The sequence below is a fragment of the Glycine soja genome, chromosome 8 (assembly GCF_004193775.1).
Source record: "Glycine soja cultivar W05 chromosome 8, ASM419377v2, whole genome shotgun sequence".
NCBI classification, from domain to species: Eukaryota; Viridiplantae; Streptophyta; class Magnoliopsida; order Fabales; family Fabaceae; genus Glycine; species Glycine soja.
Window position 1 is genome coordinate 34,041,528 of NC_041009.1, and position 23,835 is coordinate 34,065,362.

At 34.1% G+C, this 23,835-nt stretch overlaps 1 non-coding gene across 1 annotated transcript; it reads right to left on the reverse strand.

Annotated features, from left to right (window-relative positions):
- Positions 1-4,933: 4,933 nt before the first annotated feature.
- Positions 4,934-5,040, reverse strand: LOC114424773. Its single transcript, XR_003669074.1, has one exon. It is a non-coding gene; the product is annotated as a small nucleolar RNA R71 (small nucleolar RNA).
- Positions 5,041-23,835: the final 18,795 nt, after the last annotated feature.

A 23,835-nucleotide genomic window follows, 5' to 3' on the forward strand; every position in this document is an offset into this window, starting at 1 on the left:
TATCTTTGATTTGATAGGAAATGACTTGCAAAAATTGATTTATGACATATCCTTGATTGGAATTAAGAGGTTTTCCTTTGTTTGAATGAATCAAGTGTTTCCTCCTATGTTAGATTTATACACCTTTGAGAGGTTTTCCTTTGTTTGAATGAATCAAGTGTTTCCTCTTATGTTCTTTATAAACAAAATGCAAAATGATCTTAATCTCATTTTTTTGGTTCTGTAAATTTCATCTTTGCGCTTTCATTTCTCATTGTTGCATTTTGAAAAAATGTTGTTTTGATTAGTTGGGTGATTGATTCTTTACAAAGCATGTTCATAATTTTTGAAGCATATTTATACTATTATTATTAGTAATTTTTCTTTACTTTTCTTAAGGACAAGCAAGATTCTAGGTTGGGGGAGTTTATAAGTGCCAAATTTAAGTTATTTTTGGGATAAAATTGTTAGCACTTATCCTTTAGTTGTAATGGTTTTCTTATAAACTACCCTTAAAACTAGTTGTTTATATACATTGTACATTTACTAATATTGTTGTTTAAATATGAAATATTCATCCATGATTTTGTAGGTTTTGGTGGTTGTTTGTTAGATCCAAAACAAATCCAAAAGGAAGGGAAAATGGTCTTTTCATGAATGTTTCTGACCCAAAATTTGCCCAGGCTAGCATCCAACTCGCCTAGGCTAAGATTTAACTTCAGCCCTAAGCAAGCAATTCACTTGGGCGAGGTATAGCTCACCTAGGCAAATTTCCCCTGCACTCCTTGGTTGTTTTCTATAAATAGCCATGCATGGTTGAAGGGAAAATCCATCCAACAGCCTTCAAATACTAGAGAAAACATAGAAGAAGGAAGAGAAGAGGAAAAATTGATCCGAGGCATTGCAGAGTTGTGACCGTGGATCTCTTCCTTTGTCATTTCTCTTGTTAGTCTTGTGCTCTGCACAATGATTAGTTAGTTTTTCTTAAGGATTGGATGTAATCTTTGTACCCTTATGCATCCCTTTTGATATTATATATGTATTAATCTTTTCTACTCATTATTGGCAATTTCATTCTACTCGTAATGCTTGATTCTATTTGATCACTAGTGTCATGAAATTGGATTTTAAGTGAGACTGGAAACTATTCTTAGAATTTGAATTGAATGATTTTACTCTTTACTTTACGTTGTTAGGAATAGAACATAACATTTTGATTGCAAAAAGCACGAGAATATAATTGTCATGCTAAGATATTTACTGCATATGCGAGGGATTGATATTTTGTAAATACTCTTAGGTTCCAAGTGCGAGGAATCGACTTGGGATAATTATGTATATATCAATAATGTTAGAAAATGTTTTATACATATTAATCTTACTAGGATACTAATGGTATAAATGATAAAATCCAATCCTATGTTTTCTTGAATTAATTTATGGTCGTTGTCATTATTTCCGTAATTTACATATTTTCGACACACTAAATTTCATTATTTCTGTATTTTCCACATTTTCGTTATTTTCGTAAATCTGTTAGTTTTACTTTTCTTTTACTTAAAGTTATCTTTAGTTAATCAAATAAAAAACAAATGACATTTGATTTAATTTGTACATAACTATTAAACTAATAACCTTTATCTGAATGAATTAAGTAAACTCGAGTACATGTGGAGGCGAACTCTTTTATAAATGTGAAACCTACAACGACAATTGGTACAGTTGCCAAAAGTCCTAACAACCATCTGCTCCCACGAACACAAAGTTTGAGATCATCACAGGATCCAAACACAAACAACATACGGAGTGAGTTATCACATTCCTAACTAATAAATAGAAATGGAACAACATAGATATACTTATCGTATAAATGAAATACAACTTACTTAAACACATCTCACGTCATTCCACCACTTATCGCGATTCTGCAACAAATATATTAAGACTTAATCCTATATGCAATGTGGTACTATGTCAGTGAAAAACATCGTCGGACGCCTAGGAGTACATGACAAGACAGATCACACACTGGTAAGTCAGGTCATTCTCACTAGGTAAAATCATAGGGAGATCAGTCAGGGTCACTCTATTTTGTGAGAATTCTCCAACCATATGGGATTAGCATAGTCTTCAAGGAACATTCAAACTGAGTGTATTTACCCCCAAGCCCTATACTCTGAAGAGTCCATCAAGGCCTCTCCCTCATGATTCAGGTTCAACCCAGAAAACATTTTAGCACGCAGACTCTATCTATGAATTGTACTAAACACATAACTTAATTGTTCTCAAAATAATTTTAACTTACCGCACCTCAAAGTGATTAAAGTCGTCGAGTTCCCATAGAGGATGATGTACCATCATTTTCTTCTATTTTCTAAACCGTTTTTGCACCATTTTAATTACTGATTGGTCTTAATTGTCAATTAATCAGGCAGTTTTATTATTTGGGCTCATTTAGCTAATTTGATGTTTTTAATCTAATTTCAGGAATTAATGAAACATTGGGCTTAATCCGGATTTTGGTTATGGACTTGAAGAGGGCAAATAAAGCAGCGCTTACCTTAGTTAATTTCTAATTAGGAAATTTCGCAATTTTATTGTATGTTGTTCAGTGTTTATTTCGTTTTGGGCCAAAGTATTGTAATAGGGCCCAGTGACTTTGAGTGACTCTTTTTAAATAGCAACCTTGGGATTCGTGCAAGGCCATTCTGTTATGCTATTTTATTATTCAGAACTTTTGTTTTAGGTTTCTACGTTTTTCTGTTCTAAGGCTACTGTTTTCGTTCTTAATGCAATTTTCCGTTTTCTGCTTCTAATTACAATTTCGTTCCTGCTTCTTCTTCTACTTTCATTTACGTTTCTGTTTCATTTACATTTCTGTTCATTTACGTTTCTGCTTCATGTTTCATTTGCGTTTTCTGTTGAATCTATGGAAGGCTAGTTTTTCTGGTGTTGTTTCCTTTTGAGGACGAAGCCCAACTCTCTTTGAGGTTTCGTTTGTAATGTGGTTTCCTGGCAGTTTTCCCTTCACCAGTTATCCCAAATTCGTGAACATTAATCAGTGCACGCTTCATGTTCGATTAATTGCCTCTGAGCCTAACTTGTGTTCATGCTTAATGGACGAAGGGCTAACTGGTGTATGTGGTGCCTAATCACGTATTGACAACCCTAAGTTGATTTTCGCTTAGTAAATTGAAATAGGGTTGAATTAAGTGGTTGACTGTTAGGGACGAATTCTCCATAACCCAGGATAAGAGAATGGCTTCTGAATCAGAGGAAACAACCCGTTTTTAATATTAGTAGTTTCATATTCCAGTTTACTTGTTCTGCTCTTTAATCACAAAACAAACAACCCCCCCCCCCAATCGTTACTGTTACTGCGCAAGTATATTATGAACATTTGGTTTGTCATTGCTCGTTGGGAAACGACCTAGGATCACTTCCTTGTTACTTCATTTTCATGTTTATTTGATTCGGGTATGGCCTTGATCAAATTTGACACCATTGCCGGGGAGCAGTGTCCAAAGGTTCATAATAGCTAACTAGCGTTGTGTTTTTAATTCCTTCGTGTTTTAGGTTTAATTGTTAGTATTGTGTTAGTATGTGTGTTAGTGTTGTTTAGTGTCCTGGTATTTTGTTTAGTGTGTGTTCTGTTTCAGTTTTCCTATTAAGCGCTTCCCCTGTTTCAGTTTTGGGTGTTTTGCAGTGAATAGTGTTTTGCGATGGACTTAGCGACCACTTTTGCTTGCGGCAAAACAGAGTAGTAGTAGAAATCAAGTAGCGACGGATTTAGCGACCACCCATGCTGAATTATTTGAGATTTTTTGTTTTAGTAGCTAGAGTTGTTATTTTTGGCTGAATTTTTTTGTGGTAACTTCTTTTAATATATATTTTGTGGGAAAAATAGCTAGAGCCTTTAGTTTGGTCAGATTTGAAAGTTCCAAAAAAGTAGCAAATTTTGTGTTTGTCGAAACTTCAAACGGCCATAACTTTTGCTCCGGTTATCAGAATCGCAATTATTATATATGTATTTGGGGTAGAAAAAAATTTCCTATGCTGTTGAAGCCTGCCATAGGTTGGCTGAGGTCTCCATCATCCAAAAATAGTGATTCTGTCAAAAGTTTTTTATTTTTCAAGTTTTATTCATTTATTTTTCTTAACCTACCATTTTTAGCTTCCATAGTTAGACTTTGAATTTTTGCCTGAAATTTTTTGTTCTATCTTCTCATCATTTTATAAGGTTGCTCACAAAATTTCAAGTCATTTGGATATCATTTGAGGGTAGCTGTAGTTCAAACATGCACCTTTATTTACATGACAAAGCAACTAGTGTGCATGCTGAATGTAGTGTATGACTAGAGGAAATCCATTTGACTTGCAACCCTTTGATCCTGAGATAGATAGGACATTTCATAGATTAGTTAGGCATCATTTTATACCTCTTGATCATTCTGAGCATTCCATTACTGGTGAATCTGTGCATTCTGTTATTGGTGATTTTGAACATCCTCATTTTGAGCATTATAATTTTGAGCATTCCGATTCTGAGCATTCTGATTTTGAACATTCTGAGAACATGGCACAACCTCCACCCCGTGAGAGGACTCTAAGGGAAATGGCTGCACCTGATTTCACCTACGAAAGCTTGTGCATCCAATACCCTGATGAGGATGTCCCATATGTTCTTAAAACTGGACTGATCCATTTGCTTCGAAAGTTTCATGGCCTTGTAGGTGAAGACCCGCACAAACATTTGAAAGAATTTCATATTGTCTGCTCCACCATGAAACCCCCAGATGTCCAAGAGGATCACATATTTCTGAAGGCTTTTCCTCATTCATTAGAGGGAGTGGCAAAGGACTGGCTGTATTACCTTGCTCCAAAGTCCATCACGAGTTGGGATGACCTGAAGAGAGTATTCTTAGAAAACAATTTCCCTGCTTCCAGGACCACAGCCATCACGAAGGATATCTCAGGTATTAGACAACTCAGTGGAGAGAGCCTGTATGAATACTGGGAGAGATTTAAAAAACTATGTGCCAATTGCCCTCACCATCAGATTTCAGAGCAGCTGCTTCTCCAATATTTTTATGAAGGACTCAGTAATATGGAGAGAAGTATGATAGATGCTGCCAGTGGTGGAGCCCTTGGAGACATGACTCCTGTTGAAGCCAGAAATTTAATTGAGAAGATGGCTTCCAACTCCCAGCAGTTTAGCGCCAGAAATGATGCTATAGTCATTAGAGGAGTGCATGAGGTAGCTACAAACTCAGCTGCATCATCTGAAACTAAGAAGCTTGAAGGCAAATTGGATGCATTGGTTAACTTGGTAACCCAGCTGGCCTTGAACCAGAAATATGTACCTGTTGCAAGGGTCTGTGGTTTGTGCTCCTCTGCTGACCACCATACAGACCTTTTCCCTTCCATGCAGCAACCTGGAGCAATTAAGCAGCCCGAAGCTTATGCTGCTAATATTTACAATAGACCTCCTCAACCTCAGCAGCAAAATCAACCACAGCAGAACAATTATAACCTCTCCAGCAACAGATACAACCCTGGATGGAGGAATCACCCTAATCTCAGATGGTCTAGCCCTCAGCAACAACAACAACAGCCTGTTCCTTCCTTCCAAAATGCTGCTAGCCCAAGCAGACCATACATTCCTCCACCAATCCAACAACAACAACAGCGCCAGAAACAGCCAACAGTTGAGACCCCTCCACAACCTTCCCTCAAAGAACTTGTGAGGCAAATGACTATGCAGAACATGCAGTTTCAACAAGAGACCAGAGCCTCCATTCAGAGCTTAACCAATCAGATGGGACAATTGGCTACACAATTGAATCAACAACAGTCCCAGAATTCTGACAAGCTGCCTTCTCAAGCTGTCCAAAATCCCAAAAATGTCAATGACATTTCATTGAGGTCGGGAAAGCAATGTCAAGGACCTCAACCCGTAGCACCTTCCTTATCTGCAAATGAACCTGCCCAACTTCACTCTAACCCAGAAAAAGGTAATGACAAAAATTTACCTAACAATTTCTGTGCAGGTGAATCTTCCACTGGTAATTCTGATTTGCAGAAGCAGCACATCCCTCCTCTTCCATTCCCTCCAAGAGCAGTTTCCAACAAAAAAATGGAAGAGGCAGAGAAAGATATCTTGGAAACATTCAGAAAAGTAGAGGTAAACATACCTTTGCTGGATGCAATAAAGCAAATTCCAAGATATGCAATATTCTTAAAGGAGCTGTGCACTAATAAGAGGAAGCTTAAAGGAAGTGAACGAATTAGCATGGGCAGAAATGTCTCTGCATTGATTGGTAAATCTGTTCCTCAAATTCCTGAAAAATGCAAAGATCCAGGTACATTCAACATACCTTGTATTATAGGGAATAGTAAGTTTGACAATGCCATGCTAGATTTAGGAGCTTCTGTTAGTGTTATGCCCCTGTCTATTTTTAATTCTTTATCTCTAGGTCCCTTGCAGTCAACTGATGTGGTAATTCATTTAGCTAATAGAAGTGTTGCCTATCCTATTGGTTTCATAGAAGATGTCTTAGTTAGAGTTGGTGAACTGATTTTCCCTGTTGATTTTTATATTTTGAATATGGAGGATGGATTTTCTCAAGGATCAGTTCCCATCATTCTAGGCAGACCCTTTATGAAAACTGCTAGAACTAAGATAGATGTTTATGCAGGCACACTATCCATGGAGTTTGGTGATATAACTGTTCATTTTAATATTCTGGATGCTATGAAATACCCATCTGAAGATCTTTCTATATTTCGTGCTGAAATTATTGACCATGTTGTTGATGAATACATGACTGATCTTTACTCTAATCTGCATGCCTCTCACTCTTCATGCATTGAGTCTGAAATTGTACTTGATCATATGTCTGAATTTGATGCTGAGAGTGAATCTGAGAGTGATATTGATTGCATGTCTGGTGGTGGTGTTTTACCTCTCGAGATTGATTTTATAGAGTCAGATAGGACTAACCATGTTTCAGGAAGTACACATACCTCTGACTTTCTTTATGAGGTAAAGGCTGAGAAACCATCTCCTTCTACCACTATCCAGCCGACCACACCAGAATTGAAGCCTCTGCCATCAAATTTAAAATACGCTTACTTGGATGATAGCAAGAGTTTTCCAGTGATTATATCTGCCTCCCTTGCTGATGAGCAAGAGGAGAAGTTGTTGTTTGTTCTCAAGAAGCATAAGAAGGCTATAGGCTGGACCCTGGTGGACATTCCTGGTATTAGCCCATCCACATGTATGCATCGAATAAATTTAGAGGATGGAGCTAAACCAGTAAGACAACCACAGAGAAGACTCAACCCGGTGATTCTTGATGTAGTGAAGAAGGAGATAACCAAGCTTTTGCAAGCTGGAATCATTTATCCTATCTCCGACAGCCAATGGGTGAGTCCCGTCCAGGTAGTCCCAAAGAAGACCGGCCTCACAGTGATCAAAAATGAGAAGGAGGAGTTGATTCCTACTCGGGTGCAGAACAGTTGGAGAGTCTGCATTGACTATAGGCGGTTGAACCAAGTTACCAAAAAGGACCATTTTCCCCTGCCATTCATTGACCAGATGCTTGAGCGCCTGGCAGGTAAATCTCATTACGGTTTCCTTGATGGTTTTTCTGGTTATATGCAAATTACTATTGCTTCTGAGGATCAGGAAAAGACCACATTCACCTGCCCCTTCGGCACTTTTGCCTATAGGAGGATGCCTTTCGGCCTGTGCAATGCCCCTGGTACCTTCCAGCGGTGCATGATTAGTATTTTCAGTGACTTCTTAGAAAATTGCATAGAGGTGTTCATGGATGATTTCACTATGTATGGATCCTCTTTTGATGGTTGTTTGGATAGTTTGGAAAAAGTTTTGAATAGATGCATTGAAACTAACCTTGTTCTAAATTTTGAAAAATGTCATTTTATGGTTGAGCAAGGTATAGTTTTAGGCCACATTATTTCCAATAAGGGTAATGAAGTAGATCCTGCAAAAATTTCTGTTATTTCACAATTGCCTTACCCCTCTTGTGTGCGAGAGGTGCGATCTTTTCTTGGTCATGCAGGATTCTACAGGCGCTTTATAAGGGATTTTAGCAAAGTAGCCCTTCCACTGTCCAACTTGTTGCAAAAGGAGGTGGAGTTTGACTTTAATGACAGATGCAAAGAGGCTTTTGATTGCCTCAAAAGAGCGCTGACTACCACCCCCATCATTCAGGCACCCGATTGGACAGCCCCTTTTGAGCTTATGTGTGATGCATCAAATTATGCATTGGGGGCTGTCCTTGCTCAGAAAATTGATAAATTGCACAGGGTGATATATTATGCTTCTAGGACTTTAGATGCTGCCCAAGTGAATTATACTACTACTGAGAAAGAGCTTCTAGCCATAGTTTTTGCTCTTGAAAAATTTTGATCTTATTTGCTTGGTACCCACATTATTGTTTATACTGACCATGCAGCTCTAAAGTACTTGTTGAAGAAGGCTGATTCTAAGCCTAGGTTGATCCGATGGATGCTCTGGCTCCAAGAGTTTGACTTGGAGATCCGTGATAGGAGCGGAGCACAAAATCTAGTTGCTGATCATTTGAGTCGGATCGAACGTGTATCAGATGCGGATTCACCCATTCGGGATGATTTCCTGGATGATTATTTGTATATATTGTATAGTATTTCTGACTCTCTTTCTACTCCCTGGTTTGATAACATTGTCAATTATTTAGTTGCCTCTGTTTTTCCTCCCTTAGCATCTAGGGCCCAAAAAGATAAAATTAAAAGTGATGCTAAGCATTTTATTTGGGATGACCCCTACTTGTGGAAATTGTGCAGTGATCAGGTAATTAGACGATGCATTCTAGATCATGAGACTGACTCAGTCCTGCAGTTCTGTCATTCTTCCGCACCGGGAGGTCATCTGGGTTTTCAAAGGACAGCTCGCAAAGTGCTTGATTGTGGTTTTTATTGGCCCACCATCTTTAAAGATGCGTGGAAGATCTGCAGCACTTGTGAGCAGTGTCAGAGAGCAGGAAATACACTTACATGGCGACACCAAATGCCTCAGCAACCTATGCTATTTTGTGAGGTGTTTGATGTCTAGGGTATAGATTTCATGGGCCTTTTTCCTGTCTCTTTTGGTTATGTTTACATTCTCCTTGCAGTTGACTATGTTTCAAAATGGGTGGCAGCCAAGCCCACTAGAACTAATGATGCTAAAGTTGTTGCAGACTTTGTCAGATCTAATCTGTTTTGCAGGTTTGGAGTACCTAAAGCAATTGTTAGTGATCAAGGAACCCATTTTTGCAACAGAACAATGCATGCCCTACTTAAAAAGTACGGGGTGGTACACAGGGTATCCACACCATACCACCCCCAGACCAATGGACAGGCAGAAATTTCTAACCGGGAAATCAAGAGAATTTTAGAGAAGATTGTGCAGCCAAGCAGGAAAGATTGGAGTACCAGGCTTGATGATGCTCTCTGGGCACATCGGACTGCCTATAAAGCACCCATAGGAATATCTCCTTATCGGGTTATCTTTGGAAAGGCATGTCATCTTCCAGTGGAAATTGAGCACAAAGCATACTGGGCAGTGAAGACTTGCAACTTCTCTATGGATCAAGCTGGTGAGGAAAGAAAGTTGCAATTGAGTGAGTTAGATGAAATCCGCTTAGAAGCCTACGAGAATGCCAAGTTCTACAAAGAAAAGACCAAGAAGTTCCATGATAGCATGATAGTTAAGAAGGACTTCATGGTTGGGCAAAAAGTGCTATTGTATAATTCTAGGCTTGGACTCATGAGTGGTAAGTTGAGGTCTAAGTGGATTGGTCCTTTTGTTGTTACTAATGTTTTTCCTTATAGTACAGTTGAGATCAAAAGCGACTCCGCAAACAAGAGCTTCAAGGTCAACGGACATCGACTTAAGCCATTCCTCACGAACCCTTCTTTAGTGGACGTAGTGGTGGAAGAGACTTCCTTACTCCACCCTACTCTTCCTCCACCATGACTTAGGGAGTTCTTCTTTTCCTATCTCCTTCTTTGCTTTTATTGCACTTGTCCAATTCTATTTTGATGGTTTAACTGTTTTAATCTTTTAATTGTGCTACATTGAGGACAATGTGTTGTTTAAGTATGGGGAGGAAGTGTTCTTTGGTTTTGCTAGTTTTGTTGGTTTTGTTAATTTGTTAGTTGTGTTAATTTGTTAATGTTGTTAGTTTCGTCGGATTTTTAGTTTAATATTTTGGGTCAATTTTGTGTGCATGTACGACTTTGCATGTTTTTCTTTGAATTATAGGATATGTTCAAGAAATGGGTAATTGTTTTGAAAATAAAAGTTCTTGACATTTTGTGACTTGAAATCCTTGATTCTCCTCTACATGTCATGATAGTTTTGAAAGCTCAATTTGACAGTGATGAATTTACCTTTGTGAGAATTTGAGCCTTCCATCATCATAATCATTTGGTGTGTTTTGCCCCATTGATTGCTTGCACAATAGCCTTGGCTTGATTCTTGTTGATGCTTCCTAATTCACATGCATATTTGGAAATGATTAAGGCAATTTTGTTCTTATAAGCTTCTAGCCAAATGAACTTACCTTGAATTAATCCTTTGATAGCCCTTTTGAGCCTTGTTTCTCTTTCCTTGTTTTGAAGCTCACTACAAGCCTTAAATGAAAAACCATGATATCACCATATCCTTAAGGAATTTTGGAGCTTTGGAATTGTTTTGGGAATAAGTGTGGGGGGATTTTTGTTTCATTGGATAACTTGTTTTGTTGGCTATGCTTCATGATGTATTTTGGGCCATACTTGATGTACATTGCATATTGGTTAAAGGTTGGACATGCTGAATTTGATGGTGTTTCTCAAAGGCTACAGAGTACAAAATATATATATATATATATATATATTATTAAAAAAAATCAAAAAAGAAAAAGAAAAGCAGTAAAGTTGTGTGAATAAGATAATAAATGACAAAAGAATGATGAGACTCTTGGTTCTACTCTTTATGTTTAAATTTTATCTTTACTTCTTTTTATTTTCTTATGTTTTCTTAATATGCACTTATTCCCCATTGCTCCTCTATTCCTTTGGGATTCAGCCACTTATTCCATATTTTTCCATACCTTGTCCTTGGCCCCATTACAACCTTAAAAGACCTTTTGATCCTCATGTGCTTGTGTTTATGGGTTGATTGTCAATTTTAGAATCTTGCCAAGTTTATGTGGTGTTTGTTTTCATGGGTGCTTTGAGGGTAAATAGTAGCCTAGACACTTGAGAGATAGAGTGTATATCTTGTGAGGCTTTATCACTTTTCATTCTTGAGCTGATTAACTATTTTTCCATGATTGGGTTGCTTGGATGATTTTCATGAATGTCTTGACTTTTTGGATCTCCTTATGTTAGATGTTACCCATTCCTTTCATTCCTTGATGTTCATTGAGAAATATGTGAATGTTTTTGTTTGTCTCTCTTTGATATCCTTGGATTTTGTTCTTTGTTTCATTTTGCCCAGGAGTGCAAAAGGCTAAGTATGGGGGGTTTTGATGTACCATCATTTTCTTCTATTTTCTAAACCCTTTTTGCACCATTTTAATTACTGATTGTCTTAATTGTCAATTAATCAAGCAGTTTTATTATTTGGGTTCATTTAGCTAATTTGATGTTTTTAATCTAATTTCAGGAATTAATGAAGCATTGGGCTTAATCCAGATTTTGGTTATGGACTTGAAGAGGGCAAATAAAGCAGCGCTTACCTTAGTTAATTTCTAATTAGGAAATTTCGCAATTTTATTTTATGTTGTTCAGTGTTTATTTCGTTTTGGGCCAGAGTATTGTAATAGGGCCCAGTGACTTTGAGTGACTTTTTTTAAATAGCAGTCTTGGGATTCGTGCAAGGCCATTCTGTTATGCTATTTTATTATTCAGAACTTTTGTTTTATGTTTCTACGTTTTTCTGTTCTAAGGCTACTGTTTTCGTTCTGAATGCAATTTTCCGTTTTCTGCTTCTAATTACAATTTCGTTCCTGCTTCTTCTTCTACTTTCATTTACGTTTCTGTTTCATTTACATTTCTGTTCATTTACGTTTCTGCTTCATGTTTCATTTGCATTTTCTGTTGAATCTATGGAAGGCTATTTTTTCTGGTGTTGTTTCCTTTTGAGGACGAAGCCCAACTCTCTTTGAGGTTTCGTTTGTAATGTGGTTTCCTGGCAGTTTTCCCTTCACCAGTTATCCCAAAATCGTGAACATTAATCAGTGCACGCTTCGTGTTCGATTAATTGCCTCTGAGCCTAACTTGCGTTCATGCTTAATGGACGAAGGGCTAACTGGTGTATGTGGTGCCTAATCACGTATTGACAACCCTAAGTTAATTTTCGCTTAGTAAATTGAAATAGGGTTGGATTAAGTGGTTGACTGTTAGGGACGAATTCTCCATAACCCAGGATAAGAGAATGGCTTCTGAATCAGAGGAAACAACCCGTTTTTAATATTAGTAGTTTCATATTCCAATTTACTTGTTCTGCTCTTTAATCACAAAACAAACAACCCCCCCCAATCGTTACTGTTACTGCGCAAGTATATTATGAACATTTGGTTTGTCATTGCTCGTTGAGAAACGACCTAGGATCACTTCCTAGTTATTGCATTTTCATGTTTATTTGATTCGAGTACGGCCTCGATCAGTGGATTCCATCATAATACTCATCATGCATTAACTCGTCGTCCTTAAAGGGTCTTATAGTTGTGTGATTGTATGGTTCATATCTCACAACTCAATACTCACAACATCTTAATACACATGTGTGATCTCACAATTTAACACATACTCAACTTATCACTTACACATAGCTCGTCACACTTCCATAATCTCACGACAACATGTTATCACGCCTCATGGATTATGTGTCACATAATAATAATATTAATATGTTATGTGCATATGATTAAACCCCTCAAACAATTTCACATAATCATATCAAAATCATAGGTCAAAAACATGAAAACACAAAGAGCACTCAACTTTATCAACCAATTCTCATCAATGCATCAATTCGCCTGTCAAACACAAGAATCTTGTGATTATAATCGTAAAGGCAGAATTACAATACATTAAATATCCCAAAATAAATCTCAATTTGATCCTCTAAGGATCCATGCACATGTTCATTTTAACCCAATTGTGATAAACTCATCCCTTACCTCTAAGCGGCCTCACGTGTGTGGCCTGGTAGTGATAGAGACATCCCTAGCGATTCCCTAAGATTCCTCAAGTTTTTCCTCTGGTTGCTCTACTAGGATTTTCAAGCGTTAGCGAGAAGGAGAAGGGATTGGAGCCTCCATTTCACCATCTCCATGTGAGGGACATTTCTCTCACTGTAGAAAATAGTTAAGAAATCCCAATGATAGGGATGTGTGGCATTGAGTTCCAAATCTGGTGTTCCAATTTTATCATGATCCAATGGTTAACGTGTCCATGATCAAAATTTTACTAAGATAGATTTCGGTGTATATGGAAAAAAAAAGATATGTGCGAGGGACATTTCTTTCACCGCAAACAATAGAGAGAAGAAGAAGGGATCAGAGCCTCTGGTTGCTTTGCTAGGGTTTCCAAGCGTTAGAGAGAAGGAGAAGGGATTGGAGCCTTCATTTCACTATCTCTGTGTGAGGGACATTTCTCTCACCGCCGACAATAGTTAACAAATCCCAATGGTAGGGATGTGTCGCATTGAGTTCCAAACTAGGTGTTGCAATTTCATCATGATCCAACAATTAACGTGTCTGGGATCAAAATTTTATTAAGATAGATTCAGTGTATATGGAAAAAAAAGAGATGCGTGCGAGGGACATTTCTCTCACCGCAGACATTATTGAACAAATCCCAAGGATGTTCATGTGAGAAAACAAGATTCTAACCTGTTGTCAAAATTTCACTACGATAAAATGGTTAACAATTTTTGGATCGTAGTTTTGCTGGGATAGGTTTGAGTGTATGTGAGAAAAAGAGAGAGTTTTGGGAGAAGGGGAAAATAAAATGAATTTGAGAGGAAAAAAGAACATAGAAACCTATCGTAAATATAAAATTGACCTAATATGTCACCATTTATAGCTAAGGTACTCTCAACCAATTATTTACTCTATATTTTATTTTATTTTATTTTATTATAAAAAGAAAATTTATTTTAATCCCTATCAAATGAATAAATAAAATCTCCTTTTTATTTCTTAAGAACATATATTTATTTTATTTACTACCAAACCATTATTTTAATTAATAAAATTGTTTCTTCTTATTTATTTAATTAAAAAATCTCATTATTTTTTCAAAACTCTACTTATTTTTAAATAAAAATCATTTTTAATTTATGTTATGAAAAATGGGATGTTACAATGTAAATCATAACTTTTTTTTTACATGCATTTTTAGATTCATGTTTTTCTTTTGTGTGTTTCTATACTATAAGTGCAAACTTTCTACTAGTTTTGTTAGTTTCCACCAAAGAGCTAAGCTAGCCAAGTTTAGTGTAGTTTCTCTTTTCATTCATGTTCTTGTATATACAAAACTCGAATCTGAGATGTTGGTTAATGGATCTAAACTTTATTTCACTTGAACCAACATAATGTTGGTTGAGATTCATGGATTGAATTTATTTCTAGAATGAAAATTTTAAAAATATATTATAAATATAAAATTACAACATCTTTTAGTTATGATATTAAATTTTATTGAAAAAATTAAACAAGTTTAGGTATACATGAATAATATCTAGAATATTAATAATTGTTTCTATTATTGTACCTTTATAATAAATTAGTTAAAGACATTTCCAAAAAAAAATGTTTTTGATAAAAAATACTACTACTCATTAAATCCAATAATAAAATATTAATTACATTTAAGAAAAATAGTTGATAACTATCAAATTTAAAAATAAATTTATTAATAATGTAATTTATCAAAATATTTAAAATTGAATATTAGTGGTAAGTTTTGTAAAGAGACCAACAAATTTTGTTGTTCATTCTCTAGCAAGGGGTTCGATCTTATATGCTAGCTAGCTCTGAGATCTTTGATCAAGTCCTTCTATTCCCTTTATGTATTTCTGCACTTATTTTGCATGAAATAACATAAATATATTTCCATAAAAAAATATGTTGGTACTTTTAAATTAAGTTTTTTCTTAATTTTATTTTATTAAAAATTTGTTTTGATTTTTTTTCTTATCAAATGATATTTTAAATTTACAATAAACCAATATATTTATATGATTTATTAATATCTTTAATTTTGCTTTTTTTAAATCCATATTGTCAACTAATAATCTTAATGGTTCATATAACAAAGACATTTATAAGCCATTAACTAGTTATGCATCACGACAATAAATGCGATAAAAAGTATAAATAAAAAATATTTTCCTTAACATCAAAGTAATAAAAAATGAAAGGGTAATAAAAATAATAGAAAGAGAAAATTTAAGTATGACAAGATGGAGAATATTTTTCTAATGGGATAAAAAGGAAAGGTCAATAAAAGAAAAGAAAAGAAAAAACAGACACTAAAAAAATAAGAGAAATGCATTGAAAAATATTAACTAATAAATCTTTATGCTAAATCTCATTCATGATGGTAAATTATATAGTTCTTTGGTGCCAACATATTTTATATAAAGGAAAATATCTTATGTCATTTTATTGCATTCAACAAACATAGTTGCTAGTTATTTCAAATTTGTTGTCGAGTTTTCAAAGGTTAACAAGTTGATTTTTCACAATTTAACATAGTTGGTTAAGTCTTTGATCTATTGACACTTGTAAAAACCTTTTGTTTGTCCTAAATTAAGTAGAGTTTCCTCTTAAATGTACAGATAGATGGCAGAAACTTAGTGAAGTCACGAACAAGATCACAGTGACCCTCAAAATGTGTAGCAGCCTAGAGAAGTTGAATATATATGACTAAAGTAAATGAGAATGAAAAGGAAATTAGGAAGAAAAAAATTAATATGTAGACATGAATATACATCAACACTTACCCCATGGTATGTATCATAAAGAGTGGTTCCATTATATTTGTACTTAATAAATATCTTTAGAAATGACTTGTAAACATGATCTTTGTTTTCAAATCGATCATGCATGAAACAAAATCAATCAGACTTGACAAAGTTGTCCAATTTATATTTATACAACAAAAACCAATACTATCTTTGTTGCATAATAAGTATCATCTTAGACTTTTTTACTCAGACCAGGAAGAGCCAATAAATGGATGAAAGTGTGTGTGTGTGTACGTACATATTATTATAATGTGTTTTCTTTTCTTACATATACCTAAAATTGAATTAACTTGTATTTGTTTCATGCATTGCCATGACATTATGAAACCAAACAATTTTTTATGCCCAACTAAAATCAACCCCAATGTCCCATGTCATATGAGATGCCTAAAATTTAAGAATTTTGTCACATGAATCTTCTTCAAATATTTCGAAGCATTTCCAAACCCTTATCCCTCATTTAGAAGTAAGATTTCATATCCCTTTGGCAAAAACTTGTTAAATCCCAAAATCAAATCCCCGTGATCTTTAAGAATCTCCTCCATTTTTGCTACAACAACCCCAACATCAATTCTACAAATGAATAAAAGATAATAAATTAATATTTGTTAACAAAATTATGACTCTCCTCCTCCCCCACCTAGTAAAAACAACAACAGAAGATAGAAAGATTGGAAAATGCACGCGCGCGCATGTGTGTACATATATTATGTGGAGAGTTGAAAGGTAGATTGTTGTCCAACTTGATCAAACCTATGAAATTTGTAATCTTTCATGACATTCGTAAACTTGTCAAGCTTTTCTCTGCTGTCGCGAAATGTATATTGTACTTCCTGAATATATTGTAGGGCATCCATTTTAGTAATTGTTTGACTAGATCCACTCATTTTTTATATTAAAAAAAATGACTGAGCATTACAAAAAGAACAACCCAATTCAAATAAAATATATTAGAAACACACACACACACACACACACACACACACACATATATAGTCTCAAGTCACCAAGTCAATAATTTTTACTGAAAACCATGAAAAACTCAATCATTGAACTAAAGATGTAATATTTGTTTCATTAACTACAAGAATTAATAATAATAATAATAATAATAATAATAAACATAATAGCAATGTATGAAACAAATTTAAAACAACAAAAATAGATGAACGTAATAGAATTAAAATCTCAATAATTTACAAATTCATCACTGAGGAAGAGCCAAATATCCTAACAAGAATACCAAGAAAAGAAATATTCCTTAGATCAATGAGGAGTTTGTGGTCGGGAAGATTAAAAAAATGAAGAAATTGTAAAGTTTTGAATTTGTAGAGTCTTATTTGTTTTGAATATTTATTAAATTAAATTTTATACCAGAAAACTATAAATATAATTACAACATAAATCAAATTCAAAATATATATGAAGATTATGAATTTTTTTCTACATTTGAAAGATTATCAAAATGGGATAAGGCTATGTTGTTGTGTTTTCATTGTATACATAAATAAACTTTTGGGTTTACAAACCAAAATGAGTAGGGACGATAAAAAAACACATATAGTACTAATTAATTGACAATGGTGTATCTTAACCGTTAAATAATTAGATCAAAACTCATTCTTATGGTTTTAAAAACAATAAAACTACGACTCTTCCATTTTTCCCAAAACACTACAAATCAAATTGTTATCAGAGTAACTCATTCTAATCATTGCAACTTGGCAAACCCATGAATTGTGAGAAGTTTAGAGGAGAGTCATGATACTGTCCAAAATGAATATCCCACCATCTAAATTGATCAAACCAAACTCTAGAGGAAAAAATTGCATTCAAAGAACAAGTGTCAAGTATATTTACAGTCAAAACACATCCCACACCATACTTCATTGTCATAAATTGTATTCCTATGAGATAAATTCAAAAAAAACTAGTATCTTACTAGTGTTAGTTTCCAAGCAAAAGCTTGCACACTCATAGGGACATTTCACCTATATCTTTATGAAAAACTATCATGTACATCTCTCCTTTACACAAAAATAACACCATCTAAGCAAACTTAACTGAGTAGAGACTTGTACTCTCCTTCTTCCATACAATTATGTCCAAAAATTAATGTTTATCGCATGTAACATTTTGTATTTGTATGTATTTTTTAGTAGCAAAATATGTTACATGTAATAAAATGTAGTATCATTTTTCATGAAATTACATGTCTCATTTTTTGTGTGTGTAACATATGTTTATATTTTACAATAGTCACAAATATTATTTTGATCTTTTAATGGGATAAGACTATGTTGTTGTGTTTTCATTGTACACGTAAATAAACTTTTGGGTTTACAAACCAACATGATTAGGGACGGTAAAAAACACACACTACTAATTAATTGACAATGGTGTATCTTAACCGTTAAACTATTAGATCAAAACTCATTCTTATGATTTTAAAAACAAGAAAACTACAACTCCTCCATTTTTCCCAAAACACTACAAACCAAATTGTTATCACAGTAACTCATTCTCACCATTGCAACTTGGCAAACCCATGAATTGTGAGAAGTTTAAAGGAGAGTCATTATACTATGCAAAATGAATACCCCACAACCTAAAGTAATCACACCAAACTCTAGAGAGAAAAATTGCATTCAAAGAACAAGTGCCAAGTATATTTACAGTCAAAACAAATCCCACACCATACTTCATTGTCATTGATTGTATTCCTATGAGATAAATTCAAAAAAACTAGTATCTTACTAGTGTTAGTTTCCAAGCAAAAGCTTGCACACTCAGAGGGACATTTCACCTATATCTTTATGAAAAAATATCATGTACATCTCTCCTTTACACAAAAATAACACCATCTAAGCAAACTTAACTGAGTAGAGACTTGTACTCTCCTTCTTCCATACCAATCTGTCCTCCTCACTCAGAATCAAATTAATACTTCCAAAGTCATGGCCTTTTATCTAAGCAAATTATTATATTTATTTCTCCTACTGATATAGAGATTTCTCCATTCCCATCTCCACAATCAATTTCCCTCCCTCTGGTCACCTAAATTTGGCATTCTAGATTTTATGGTTACTACAATGTTGTATAATCTAGTATACTTCCTAAATATGAAAATAAACCACTTCCACCCAAAGGTCTTCAGAAAATAAAAGTATCTGCCAACCCCTACCCACCTTCTAACAAATTTGGAACACCTCCCCTTGAAATGTCATACTATTTCTTCCCTCTCATAGTTACTCTTTGATATTCTGTATCAGAATTATTGTTGATCTCTCTCCATTTTTCCAATAATGTTAAATTAAAATACCCTAATTTTTTTCACTCCATGTCAGCCTTCCTCCTTTTCCATACACACTTGCTCTCAAGCTACCCAATGTACTTCCCTAACACCTTCACCATGAAAAATTAAATAAAGATTCAAGTAAAGAGATGATACATTTTGAGCCTTGAACCAAGAATGAAGGTAGACCAAGAGGAACAATGCAACCACTCTGCTACCTATGGAAATGTGATTGTTAATCCACTACTTCAATTTATTTTTCTCTACATCCACAAAAGCTCTTCAAGCAGACCCAACCCTACGGAATGTTTTAGAGAGCGACGACACTAGACCCATGACCGAGGAAGGGCCCAAAAAAAACAAATAATATGAAGAAAAAATTAATGTTTTGGCATTAACTTAATCTTGTTAGCATTTTTAAAATCCTTTTCCAATTACTAATTTGAACTTGTCCAAGCATTAAACTTAAAAAAATAGTTTTCTCCAAAAATTAATGTTTATCGCATGTAACAATTCTCATTTGTATCTATTTTTTAGTAGGAAAATATTTTATGTAATAAAATGTAGTATCATTTTTAATGAAATTACATGTCTCATTTTTTGTGTGTGGAACATGTGTTTATATTTTACAATAGACATAAATATATTTTTGATCTTTTAAAGTTGGGTCATCTTGTGTTTGGACCCCTAAGTTTAAGTTTCATGTTTCTAGTCATTCAATTTCAAAAAAATGTTCTTTTAGTTCCTCCTTATTGATTTTTATGCAGCTTGGTTACACAATTTATGGAAGTTTAAATCTATATGAGAGATTAAATTTTTAAAAAAATTAATATGTTAAAAAATAATTTAGGAAACAAAAATATCAATAAGATAAAGTTATGAGACCAAAAACATATTTAACCTTTTATAGGCCTCTATCTATAATTTTGTCCTGGATCAACGAAATGTTAGGGCTGGTCCTATCTCAAAGTAGTCTTTTCTTGAGTTTGTCCACATCAAAATCAACCATATTTTATAAAATATATGATATAATTTAAAAAAATAAATGTTAGAATTCCTAAAATCTTGCAACTATTTTTTTAGAGTAATAATTAATAGTTTATTAATGAATTTAATGAATCTTATGTTTTTAAGAAAACGAAAATGGATTTTTATTTAATTAACTTACCTAATATACTTTCAAAAATAAGGAAATCATGGGTTTTTAAATGTTAAATAGGATATAATTTTAAAATTATGTATGTGACACCCTTTACTCCGACATACATATTTATATAATATTATACATGAAAATACAAAATTAATTAAAATGATTTTATTCAATAAATATAAAGGAGCTCACACGGGTAAAACATTCACGTTCACGTTAATCACCAAATTAAAAACTTATCAAATAAGGGTATGAAAACATCTTTGGCCCAAAGCAAGGCCATTCAATTTTTTTTTACAAAAGGAAACAAGTTAAACAAGGGAATAACATAAAGTAACATTTTCAAAATATTATGCAAATAATACAAAAACCCATGTCCCAATGGTTCATCTTATCAGAGCATTGTGTTCCAGCGTCCTCTAGCATGAGGTTCTCCGTAGATATCCAATTAACCATCTGCTCCCATGAACGCAAAGTTCGAGATCATCACAGGATCCAAATACAAACAACACACAGGGAATGAGTTATCACATTCCTAACTAATAGAGAGAAATGGAGCAACATAGATATACTTATGTATAAATAAAATATAACTTACTTAAACATATCTCACGTCATTCCACCACTTATCGTGTGACATCAAATCTCAACACTACACGTCTCACACATTTTCACATCATTCACGTACTCAAGAATCAAAACACAATATCACTCAACCAATCAATATCGATTAATACACAAGCATTATGCAAAAAATATACTAAGACTCAATCCTATATGCAATGTGGTACCTTGTTAGTGAAAAATCTCGTCGGACGCCTAGGAGTACATGACAAGACAGACCACACATTGGTAAGTTAGTTCACTCTCACTAGGTAAAATCATAGGGAGACTAGTCAAGTCACTCTATTTTGTGAGAATGCTCCAACTATATGGGATCAACATAGGCTTCAAGGAACATTCAAATCGAGTGTATTTACCCCCAAGGCCTATATTCTGAAGAATCTGTCGGGGTCTTTCCTTCGTGATTCAGGTCCAACCTAGAAAACATATAAGCACGCAGACTCTATCTACAAATTGTACAAAACACACAACTCCTCAGTTTTTCTCAAAATAATTTTAACTCGTCGCACCTCAAAGTGATTGAAGTTGTTGGGTTCCCACAGTAGATTCCATCACAATATTCGTCGCGTATTAATTCATCGTCCTTAAAGGGTCTTACAGTCGTGTGATTGCATGGTTCATAGCTCGCAACTCAATACACGCAACATCTCAATACACATGTGTGATCTCACAATTTAACACATACTCAACTTGTCAGTTACACATAGTTCATCACACTTCCATAATCCCAAGACAACATGTTATCATGCCTCATGCATTATATATATGTCATACAATAATAATATTAATATATTATGTTCATATGATTGAACCCCTCAAACAATTTCACATAATCATATCAAAATCAAAAGAATCAAAATCATAGGTCAAAAACATGAAAACACCAATAGCACTCAATTTTATCAACTAATTTGCATCAGGGCATCAATTGGCTCATCAAACACAACAATCTCATAATTATAATCGTAAAGGTAGAATTACAATATAGTAGATATCCCAAAATAAATCCCAATTTGATCCTCTAAGGATCCCTACACATGTTCATTTTAACCTAATTGTGATAAACTCATCATTTACCTCTAAGCGGGTTCACGAGTGTGGTCTGCTAGTGATAGAGGCATCTACTAGTGATAGAAGGGATTGGAGCCTCCATTTCGTCTCTGTGTGAGAGACATTGCTCTCACCTCTGACCATAGTTAATAAATCCCAAGGTAGGGATGTGTAGCATTAAGTTCCAAACCTTGTGTTCCAATTTCATCATGATCTAACGATTAACGTGTCCAAGATCAAAATTTTACTGAGATAGATTTTGGTGTATGTGGAAAAAAAAAAAGATACGTGTGAGGGACATTTCTCTCACTGCAGACATTATTGAACAAATCCCAACAATGAGAATGTTAGAAGACAAGTTTCTAACATGTTGCCCAAATTTCACTACAGTCAAACGGTTAACGAGTTTTGGATTGTAGTTTTACTAGGATAGGTTTGAGTGTATATGGGAAAAAGAGAGTTTTAGGAGAGGGGAAAAAGAAAACAAATTTGAGAGAGAAAAAAAAGAGTGTAGAAACCTGTAAATATAAAATTTCTGACCTAATATGTCTCATAGTTAGGGTACTCTCAGCCTGTTATTTGTTCTTTTTTATTTTATTTTATTATTTTGTAAAAAGAAACTTCATTTTAATCCCTATCAAATGAATAAATAAAATCTTCTTTTTATTTCTTAAGAACATATATTTATTTTATTTACCTTAAAACCATTATTTTAATTAATAAAGATATTTCTTCTTATTTATTTAATTAAAAAACCTCATTATTTTCCAAAAACTATTTTTTAAATAAAATCATTTTTTATTTGTTTTGAAAAATGGGATCTTACAATGTAAATCCTGACTTTTTTTTAACATGCATTTGTAGATTCATGTTTTTTTATTGTGTTTCTGTACTATAAGTGCAAACTATCTACTAGCTTTGTTAGTTTCCACCAAAGAGCTAAGCTAGCCAAGTTTAGTGTAGTCTCTCTTTTCAATCATGTTATTGTATATACAAAACTCGAATATGAGATGTTGCTTGATGGATCTAAACTCCATTTCACTTGAACCAAGATAATGTTGGATGAAATTCATGGCTTGAATTTATTTCTAGAATGAAAAATTTAAAAATATATTATAAATATTAAATTAAAACATCTATTAATTAAGATATTAAATTTTATTGAAAAAATTAAACAAATTTAGGTAGAAAAACAAAAATGGGTCTGCGAATTTTGAAAAAAAGGGTTCGGGAGTTGTTTACGCATAGGGAAGGTATTAGCACCCCACGGGCCCATCACAAGAGATGACAACCTTTAATCGAGTGTGCAAAACATGACTTCAAAATCATGTATTTTCCATTTTTTATTATTATTATTATTATTTTGAATCAACAAGGGTGTTGCCCTTGCTCTTACGTATCACCAGGTGCAATAAGGAAATCAGACCTACGTAGTTCTTTAAGTCTGAATGTTTGTGGGTTAAATTGATTTTATGTTTTTGAAATATTTATTTTAATTGCGAGCAAAGAGTCGTTAAGGCGTTGGACCTTGAAACGATCTCAAGTGATATTTGGTAAAAAGAAAAGAAACGAAAAGAAGAAAAAACTAACCGGCTGTTGCACAGGGTACAAGGCTAGCAAGAGAAACGGTGTAGGGAATGATCCACGGTTGCAATTTGGTAG